The sequence below is a fragment of the Alligator mississippiensis genome, chromosome 5, assembly GCF_030867095.1.
Source record: "Alligator mississippiensis isolate rAllMis1 chromosome 5, rAllMis1, whole genome shotgun sequence".
NCBI classification, from domain to species: Eukaryota; Metazoa; Chordata; order Crocodylia; family Alligatoridae; genus Alligator; species Alligator mississippiensis.
The window spans coordinates 135,484,962-135,494,730 of record NC_081828.1 but is presented as its reverse complement, the minus strand read 5'-3'; the positions used below and the strand labels follow the sequence as shown (position 1 = coordinate 135,494,730).

The 9,769-nt window shown below is 50.1% G+C and overlaps 1 protein-coding gene across 6 annotated transcripts in view; it reads left to right on the top strand.

Annotated features, from left to right (window-relative positions):
* Positions 1-8,598: 8,598 nt before the first annotated feature.
* Positions 8,599-9,769, top strand: part of TRAK1 (trafficking kinesin protein 1) — a 190,686-nt gene continuing 189,515 nt past the window's right edge. For 5 of the 6 annotated variants that reach the window (XM_059728759.1, XM_059728758.1, XM_059728757.1 and 2 more), the window contains exon 1: positions 8,599-8,884. The gene's annotated coding sequence lies outside the window, so the exon portion shown is untranslated. The remainder of the gene's footprint in view (positions 8,885-9,769) is intronic. The other variant, XM_059728760.1, reaches the window with a different exon arrangement.

Here is a 9,769-nt window from a genome sequence, read left to right as displayed (position 1 = left end):
GCAACAGAGATTATTCATTATGTTCTGATGTACAAAACTTCAACTTTAATAAGAATCTTAACAATATTATAATACATAATTTTCTTAAATAAATGCTTGTAGTTGGAGTACCCCATCCCCGGTAGCAAAATAGATGTACTACTTTTAAATGTAAAGATTTAATTTAGTTTTAAACCTATGTGTTTGACATGTCATATCAACCAATGAGAATGTACCTTTTTTGTTTATTTATTTTTTTTTTACAAATTATGTGAAATACAAATGGAAAAAATGATTAAACTTGATTATATATATATTAAGGCTTTGCTCTGTATGATTTAAATCAGTCCAGCCTGTCTGAGACTCCAAACTGGAAACTTAGAGCTCTCAGAGTTTCCAGGCTCCCTGCTGTGGAACCAGCACTTGGAAGTCCTGGGGCAGGTTCCTGTGGTTTGTAGATCTGCAGTAATTAATTTGACAGGGCTGCCCTGGAGCTAGAGGTTCAGGGGGTCCCCCAGGGCTGCTCAATGGAATTGACATTCTATTCTGTTATTAGCAGTTATGGATCTGACAAGAACGTCAATTTTCCAGAGCAGCTGCAGAGCTCCTGTGAGCTTCCTATGGGTTGGACATTTTATTTTAGGTCCAGTGCAGACTGAAACTGAATTAGGAGGATACTTTTTTTCCCTCCAGCAAACAGAAAATCCTGCTTTTTGGCTAACTGTGCTCCAAAGGGAGTCTGAGCCAAATGGATTATGTTTGCTCCATGTTTTCTTGCATCATTAATGTACAATGTTACTTCACTACCCCTACCTTTACCCCTATGTTTCCTGAAGTCTGTGATATTTGTACTTATAATATGATTTTTCTTCCATCATGTTTCTGCTATTCCTCTGATATCCAGTTTCACATCTGGCCCAGTAGTTAATGTGCTCATTCTGTTGCCCAAGTTCCTTGCATCAGTACACAAATATTTTGGTTGTTTCTCAACCAGTTTATCCCATTTACTTGCTGGATTAGACAGTCTTTCTACCAGCAGTTCTTGTCTACTGCTTTCATAGATATTAGTACTTGAACCCTCTTGTTCTTCATTTCTTTCCTTCTGATATTGCTTTATATAGATTGCTGTGGTTTTATTACCCAGTTTTCCTTTTTTGTGTTTTAAAACCAGGTATTTATATTATCCATGTCTTTCCCAACTATCCCTCAATTTTCAGTATAAACATCTTTTTACCAGTCAAGCCAGCTTTGGTCCCAGAAGGTGGAATCTTTTTTCATGAAAGCCTCCCTGTGGTCCTAAAACATTTCTCTCTTCACCAGTTTCTGAGTCACGTTTTGATCATCATATTGTTCGTAGATTCATAAATTCATAGATGTTAGGGCCGGAAGGGACCTCAATAGATCATCGAGTCCGACCCCCTGCATAGGCAGGAAAGAGTGCTGGGTCTAAATGACCCCAGCTAGATGGTTATCTAACCTCCTCTTGAAGACCCCCAGGGTAGGGGAGAGCACCACCTCCCTTGGGAGCCCATTCCAGACCTTGGCCACTCTAACTGTGAAGGAGTTCTTCCTAATGTCCAATCTAAATCTGCTCTCTGCTAGCTTGTGGCCATTATTTCTTGTAACCCCCGGGGGCGTCTTGGTGAATAAATACTCACCAATTTCCTTCTGTGCCCCCGTGATGAACTTATAGGCAGCCACGAGGTCGCCTCTCAACCTTCTCTTGCGGAGGCTGAAAAGGTCCAGTTTCTCTGGTCTCTCCTCGTAGGGCTTGGTCTGCAGGCCCTTAACCATACGAGTGGCCCTTCTCTGGACCCTCTCCAGGTTATCCGCATCCCTCTTGAATTGCGGCGTCCAGAATTGCACGCAGTACTCCAACTGCGGTCTGACCAGCGCCCTATAGAGGGGAAGTATCACCTCCTTGGACCTATTCGTCATGCATCTGCTGATGCATGATAAAGTGCCATTGGCTTTCCTGATGGCTTCGTCACACTGCCGGCTCATGTTCATCTTGGAGTCCACTAGGACTTCAAGATCCCTTTCCTCTTGCAGCTGTTCCCTGCCCTCCGGTGTGTCCACTTCTCCCCATAGCTTTGTGTCATCTGCAAACTTGGACAGAGTACATTTCACTCCCTCGTCAAAGTCGCTGATGAAGACATTAAAGAGTATCGGTCCAAGGACCGAGCCCTGCGGGACCCCACTGCCCACACCCTTCCAGGTCGAAGCCGACCCATCCACCACGACTCTCTGGGTGCGACCCTCCAGCCAATTCACCACCCACCGGACTGTGTAGTCATCCAAGTCACAGCCTCTTAACTTATTCACCAGTATGGGGTGGGATACCGTACTGAAGGCCTTCCTGAAGTCTAAGTATACGACATCCACCCCTCCTCCTGTGTCCAGGTGTTTCGTAACCTGGTCATAAAAAGAGACTAGATTGGTCAGGCACGATCTGCCTGCCACAAACCCGTGCTGGTTTCCCCTCAGCATAATTTGTCCTGCTGGGCTCTCGCAAATGTGAGCCTTGATAATTTTTTCAAAGACTTTGCCAAGGATGGAGGTGAGACTGACTGGCCTATAGTTGCCCAGGTCCTCCTTCCTCCCCTTCTTGAAAATGGGGACCACATTGGCCCTTTTCCAGTCCCCCGGGACTTTGTCCGTGCGCCATGAGCATTCAAATATTCCGGCTAGTGGCTCTGCAATGATGTCAGCCAGTGCCTTCAGCACCCTCGGATGGAGCTCATCCGGGCCTGCCGACTTAAAGGCATCCAGTTCTTCCAAGTGACTCTACACCATCTCAGGGTCTACGCATGGAAGTCTGGTGCCTTGCTGCTGCCTCTCTACAACCCCAGTGAGAGACTTGTCGTGTCCCTCGCTTAGGAACACTGAGGCAAAGAACTCGTTGAGGAGTTCAGCCTTGTCCCCCCTGTCCGTCACCAATTGTTTCTGCCCATTTAGCAGGGGTCCTATTCCTCCCATGGGCCTTCCTTTTACTCCCTATATATCTAAAAAACAATTTCTTGTTGTCCTTTACTTGGGATGCCATCCTCAGCTCCATGGTAGCTTTGGCCCGTCTAACTGCCTCCCTACAAGCACAAGCAGAGGAGGTATATTCGTCTTTGGTGATCTCTCCCTGTTTCCACTTTTTATGTGCTCCCCTTTTGGCCCTTAGGCTGCCCTGGATTTCTGCGGTCAGCCATGGAAGCCTCCTGGCCCCTTTCCCTCTTTTACCCCGCACGGGGATCGTCTTGCTTTGTGCCCGAAGGATGGTTTCCTTAAGGCACAGCCACCCTTCTTGGGCTCCCATCACTTCGAAACTCCTACTCTGCAGTGCGTCCTTGACTAATCACCTGAGTTCACTTAAATCAGCTCTCCTAAAGTCTAGTACTTTCACCCTACTAGTTACCTTACCCACTTGACGTCTTATGGTGAATTCTATTATTAGGTGATCACTGTCCCCCAGATGGCTACCGATCTGTAGGTCCCCTACCATGTCATCCCCCGTTGCCAATACCAGATCCAGTATGGCATTCCCCCTAGTGGGACCATGTACCTCCTGAGTCAGGTGGAGGTCTTGTACACAGGTTAGAAACCTGCGTGAGCGGTGGGACTTTGCCGTCTGTGTCTCCCAGCAGATGTCTGGGTAGTTTAGGTCCCCCATGACTACTGCCTCTTTAGCTTTTATGGTCTCCCTGAGCTGCCTCAGGAGCCCTGCATCTATTTCTTCCCCTTGATGTGGGGGTCTGTAGCAGACCCCTACCACCAAATCCCTTTCTCCTTGCCCCCCATGTAGCCTAACCCACAATCCTTCTACTTCCTCACCCTTGGATTCTGTCTTGATGAGGGTTGATGTATATTGCTCATTGACATAGAGCACAACCCCTCCCCCTTTTTTCCCCACCCTGTCCTTTCTGTACAATCTATAACCCTCAATATGTACCGCCCAGTTGTGGGATGAATCCCACCAGGTTTCCGTTAGCCCTACTAAGTCGTAGGTGTTTAGTGCAAGCAGGAGCGCTAGTTCATCCTGCTTCTTTCCCATGCTCCTAGCATTGGTATATAGGCACTTGAGCCCTGCGACAGGTGCCTTTGCTGCCCCCCCGCTCCGAGTCCCAAGGGGCCCCTTATTTCTTACCTTCTCATTTCTTACCTGTGCCGTAGTGTTGGCCGCCCCATGTCTTGCAAGTTCCCAATGTTCTCTTTCTTCAGGCTGGGCTGTCCTTGTGGGTGCCACATGGTTTGGTGGTCCACAGCTTCCCCCGCCCTCATCTTCCCCTCCCCCCGGCGAGCCTAGTTTAAAGCCCGCTGGAGGAGATCCGCCAACCTAGAAGAAAACACATGCTTACCTTTGGGGGACAGGTGAAGTCCATCCCAACTGAGCATGTCCCTCGTCGTGATGTGCGGGTCGTCCAGGAAGCTGAAGCCTGCCTCGAGACACCACTGCCGAAGCCGCCAGTTGGTCTCTCGGATGCAGTTCTCATGCCGTCTTCCGCGTCCGTTCACTGGTAGGATGGAAGAGAATACCACCTGTGCACAGAACTCCCTCAGCATGCCGACCAGAGCAGTGTAGTCCGCCATCAGGTGATCGGGGGTTCTCCTGGCCGCATCATTAGTACCCACATGGACTAGGACCATGGGGTAGTAATCGGTGGGCTTGATCCTGGCCTGGATTACCTCCTTCACATCCCGAATCTTTGCTCCGGGCAGGCAGTATACCTCTCATGTTGAGGGGTCCTGGTGACAGATTGGTCCCTCCGTACCTCTCAGGATGGAGTCGCCTATGACGAGCACTCGTCTCCTCCTCCTCTGGGTCCGCTTGGATCTCTTGACCTGTTCGGAGCGTGAAGAATGTGGTGTTTCTTCCTGCCCAAGGGTTTCCTCCTCCCCTTTCATCTCCTGCAGGGTCGCCAGGGCCTTGTACCTGTTCTCCAGTTGGACTGGAGGAACTGGTACCTGTTCGCTGCGAGCAGCTCCGGTCCTGGATGTGACCATCTGCCACTCTGCTGTGGAGGGCATTCCCCGCGCTGCTTCTTCCTTGGGTGCCTGGTCCTGCAGAGAAAGGAAATAACTGTCAATTTCATCCTCCGCCTCCCTGATACCCCTCAGCCTGCTAACCTCCTCCCGGAGCTCCCTCACCTGTGCCTCCAGATCCCTAAGACGGGCACCCGCCGGACAGGTGGGGGCCTCCAATCTCTGCCCCCCCCCGGCCCTGCTGGGGATTCCCCACAGGCCAGGAGGTAGGGGGACATCAGCTCCCCCATGGGCTCGGTCTGGGTGGAGGCCTCAGACCAGCCCCGGTTAGCCTTGTCCCCCTGGGCAGAGGCCCTAGCAGCACTCCTCGTCAACACCATTCTAAGCTGCTGTTATTGTTATTGTTATTCCTTTGCCTTCTGTCTCTGGGTATTAGGTGAATTCCACTAAGAATCAACCAAGCCTCCCCTATTTGGAGAGACTTTCCTAGCTTTTCATAGTTATCCTTCATTCATTCCTGTGGGAATCCAGCAGTATCATTTGTCCTGATGTGAGTCATGTTTTGTGGGTTCTTCCCAGGCAGCAAACTTACTATTCTTTTGATCCACCCTGATGACAGCCCAGTTTACCTTTTTAAGGAGTCCCTTGTCACATACAGCTGCCTCCTCCTGGTGTTTATGGCAGTAAATAGATGTCTCATTTGACATAGGCCTCATTGTCCTGGTGTTTGACCTGGATCAAAATAACTGCAGCTCAGTCGTTTACACACATTGCCCTTCCAAGCTGTGCTGCTGTTCTGGAGAAGTCCTCTGATAGATTAGCACACAGACCTGTCCTTGAAAAAGTGCAATAACCTTACAGAGGCATGCAGCCACATCCTGGGAAAAAGTGTTAGAACATTTTATTCCACATACTTCAGAGGAACTTGAAGTGGGACACTGGACCTGTATCCCAAGATAAAAAGCTTTCTCCCAAGACAATGCAATATTTATGTATAACCCATGTGATACTCCAGTCCTTTCTCTTCTGTTTCTTTCTTTTCTTTGTAAATCATCTCATCTCCCATGCTATTCTCCTTGTTCCTCCTGGGGCTCTGGTCCCTTGTCTTGTTCTCTCTTTTCATGGTGCTAGAGGCTCATTTCTTCTTCCTTGCCATCCTGTATTTTGTTTTTTCTGCCTACTTCTTGCCTTTCTTATCCATGCAGCAAATCTCAACTCAGTTTCTTCTCCACTAGCTGGTCTCTATTGTTAATTGCCATCACTTTTGTACTCTGTGCATTTTGTCAATAATGATTTTGTAAACATAAGTTTTCATGCTTTTATTTTGGCTCAGAGCTGGGAGGTGGGGGAAAGACAGACACATCTGCAGCACATGTGCCACAAGTGGCATGAGCAGCTTCTGTGTGGGGCGGAGGGCATATCAGAGAGGGACTAGGCAGCACACTGGCAGAGAAAGCAGGAAGCAAAGAAGCAGATCAGGGAGGGGAAGGGGATCAAACTGGTACTTGGGGAAGGTGTGCAGCTAGTTTGTAGCACATCTGCCAAAGAAATTAGCTTGGGGCTAAATGGCATAGCTTTGAGATTAAGTTTGTGATGGCCATGTTATCACCCATTCAAATATTAGAAGAATGGGGGTAAGTAAATACATGCTGCAGGTTGGCCACCCTTGCTCTGAACCAACATAAAAGCAGAAAAACTTCTACTTATCAAACCATTATTGACAAAATTCTGGTTTCCTCTCTTTGGATTTATTAAGACCATTAAAAACAATTGTTTTAGTGTCTTCCATGGCCGCGAGTGATTCTACCACACTTCCTAAGCATCCAGATTCATATTAATTGTCCCACATCAAACGTTTCCTTTCCTCTGACTGTTGTGCCTAGTACTATTTGGGGGTCTCCATCAGTTTGCAGGACTGAAAGCCCAGTTTGTAACCTCACTGGGGCTGAAACATGACCCATAAACATAATTAAAAATAACACAGTTAAAACTAACAGGTGGGCCTTTGGAAATAATGTATTTCCATCATTTTTAAAGGGTATGTTTTAAAATAATCAGATTTTTTTAAATTAGATCACAGATTGGATCTGGGCTCTCACCCCAGAATGTTTTTTCCCCTCCAAGGGCAAAGAATATGTCTGGTTGTAAACTGTTCGTATAATATATGGAGGCTTGGGTTGCATAATTTTTATCACGTGTGTCATGAATTAACCCATTGCAGAAAAGGACCTGGGGGGTTACAGCAGGCAATAAGCTGAATATGAATGAAGAAACCTAACAGCATACTGGGCTACATTAGTAAGAACATTGTCAGCAGATCAAGAGAAGTGATTGTTTCCCTTTTTTTAGAACCAGTGGGGCCACATCTGGAGTACTGTGCCCAGTTTTGGACCCCCACTACAGAAAAGAGGTGGACAAATTAGAAATAATCCAACAGGGCAATGAAAAGGGTTGGGGGGATGGTGCACATGACTTATGAGGGAAGGTGGAGGTAACTGGGCTTATTTAGTCTGGAAAAGAGAAGACTAAGGGGAGAGTTAATAGCAGTCTTCAGCTACCCCCAGTTCCAAGGAAGGTGGAGCTGGACTGTTCTCAGCTGTGGCAGATGACAGAACAAGGAGCAACGGTCTCCAGTTGTAGCAAGGCCAGTTTAGGTTAGAAATCAGGAAAAAAACTCTCACTAGGAGGGTAGTAAAACACTGGAACAGGTTACCCAGAGAGGTGTAGTGGACTCTCCATCCTTGGAGGTTTTTAAGACCTGGCTAGACAAAGCCTTTGGCTGGGATGATGTAGTTCAGGCTGACCCTGCTTTGAGCAGGGGGTTGGACTAGATGACCTCCTGAGATCCCTTCCTGCTCTAAATTTCTGCTTCTATGGATAAGTTGTTGGCTGAAGCCATGGCCACTGTATGTGCCTTTTTTATTAGTTAATCAGTGCTCATTGCTATTGCAACCTAAGGATTGCGCTGCAAAAAATGTCCACAACCTAGTTATCCTGCCAATGCCTGTCCAGCTCAGAGGCTTATTGATGGCCCCAAAAGATTAGCAGACAGCCCATTCTCGAAGTCACTGATGGCAACACACTTGTCTGGGCTTAAAACCACTGTTAACTGAACTGGAGATGATGCTACATCTTGAATCAGCAGAACCTGAAGAGAATTTCTTGTATTTTCTCTCTCTCTGTTTTTAAATATCTATTTGGAACATCTCTGTTACTTTTACCTCATGATTTGGGACTTCACCCCTTGGCATTTCCTCGGGGCAGTGAAAGTTAACTCTGGTGTGTGTCATGGTGGCCTTCAGCTCTTTCTAGGGGGCGCAGCCAGGGGCTGTTTTGGTGCCTTATTGCCGCCACATGGATGTCCCCGCTGGGATCTCCCCTCATCGTGGCACAGCGTCCTAGAGGAGCCGGGCTGGAAGAAAGGGACTTCAGAGGTGCAGTCCACCCCCTGCCCGAGGCGGGCTCATCCCTAGCCAAACGTTTCAGGTTTGCCTGCGCCGAGGCCCGCGGGTTTGCGGGGCCGGGAGGAGGCGCGTGAGGCGGCCTCCGGCAGCCTGGGTGCCCGGCTCATCCCGGCGCCCGCCCCCCGCGGCCGGGCCGGGGGAGGGAGATGAGGTCATGGGCGGGGAGGGGCTGCGGCGCAGGCACCGGCCCAGGGCCCGGCAGGGAGAGCCAGGGCAGAGCCGCCGCCGCAGCGCTGAGCGCCCTGCCTCGAGCCCGCCTTCCAGGGACCTGCTGCGGGCGGGTGGCCGGGCCGGGGCTTCTCCCCTGCTGCCTGCGGAGAGCGGGCTTCCCCCACGTGCGGCCCGGGGCGGGGCAGGCGGGAGGAAGCCGCTAGCAGCAGCCGCCGCCGCCACCACCGCCCTTGCTCCCCGGCCCGGTGGCGCCCGAGCAGTGGGACCCGGCTCCGGCCCGCGCGGCAGCTCCGAGCCCGGTGAGTGAGTGAGTGAGTGAGTGAGTGCCCGGCCGGCCGGGGGGCTTGGGGCCGGGAGCAGTCGGGGATTCCTGCTGCCCCCGGGGGATCCCAGCAAGACCCAGGCTCTTGCCTGCTCCCGTGACACCCGGGCGACCTTCACAGGGACATGTGGGCGGGGTTATCCCATCCCAAACTGGGCCTGGGCTGGCCAGGGAGGGAGCTCTGCCTTTGTTCCCAGCCTCTGCCACCAACGGAGCTTTTAAATATTAACGCTCTCCCCACCCCCCCTTCCAGCCTGGATTAAGTATTCGCTGTGAGCCAGGTCACCATTCAGGACCCGAGCTCGCACGTGTTCAGGAGCCCCGTGGGGTCAGTTGTGACCCTGCCAGCAAGGTTCATTAGAAGAGGAGGGGCAGAGTGTTTTAACCCCGGTTTGGTTTCATTTGAGGTGAGGCTCTGAGGGGGAAAAAAATCCCCTCCACACGCTCTGCGGAGGGAGGTTTATCCTCGGAGGGAGGGAAGAGACAGAGACAGGAAGATGTCCTGGAGAAACTGGAGCCTCAGTGAAAGGGTCAGAAGCCCAACTCTTTCCCTTCCTTACCACGCATCCATGCTCATGAAGTTGGGGGATTAAAGCCCTCCCGTGCCCCTTGCTGTCTCCTTTAGAATTGTCCATGCAGCCGAATTTAGGAATGTAATCCGGTGTAAGCACTGTTGTGCATTGAGACTGTCGTGCAATCAGTTTGTTGCTTGGGCCTGGAGAAGGATGATTAGCCGGATGGAGGGGCTTCCATGTGAGGAAAGACTGAAAAGAGGCCTAGTTTTTTTCAGAAGAGATAGGCTTGAGGGGGGATATGACAAGGGTTTACAAACGGCTAAATGGCAAAGAGGAAGTAAATGCGG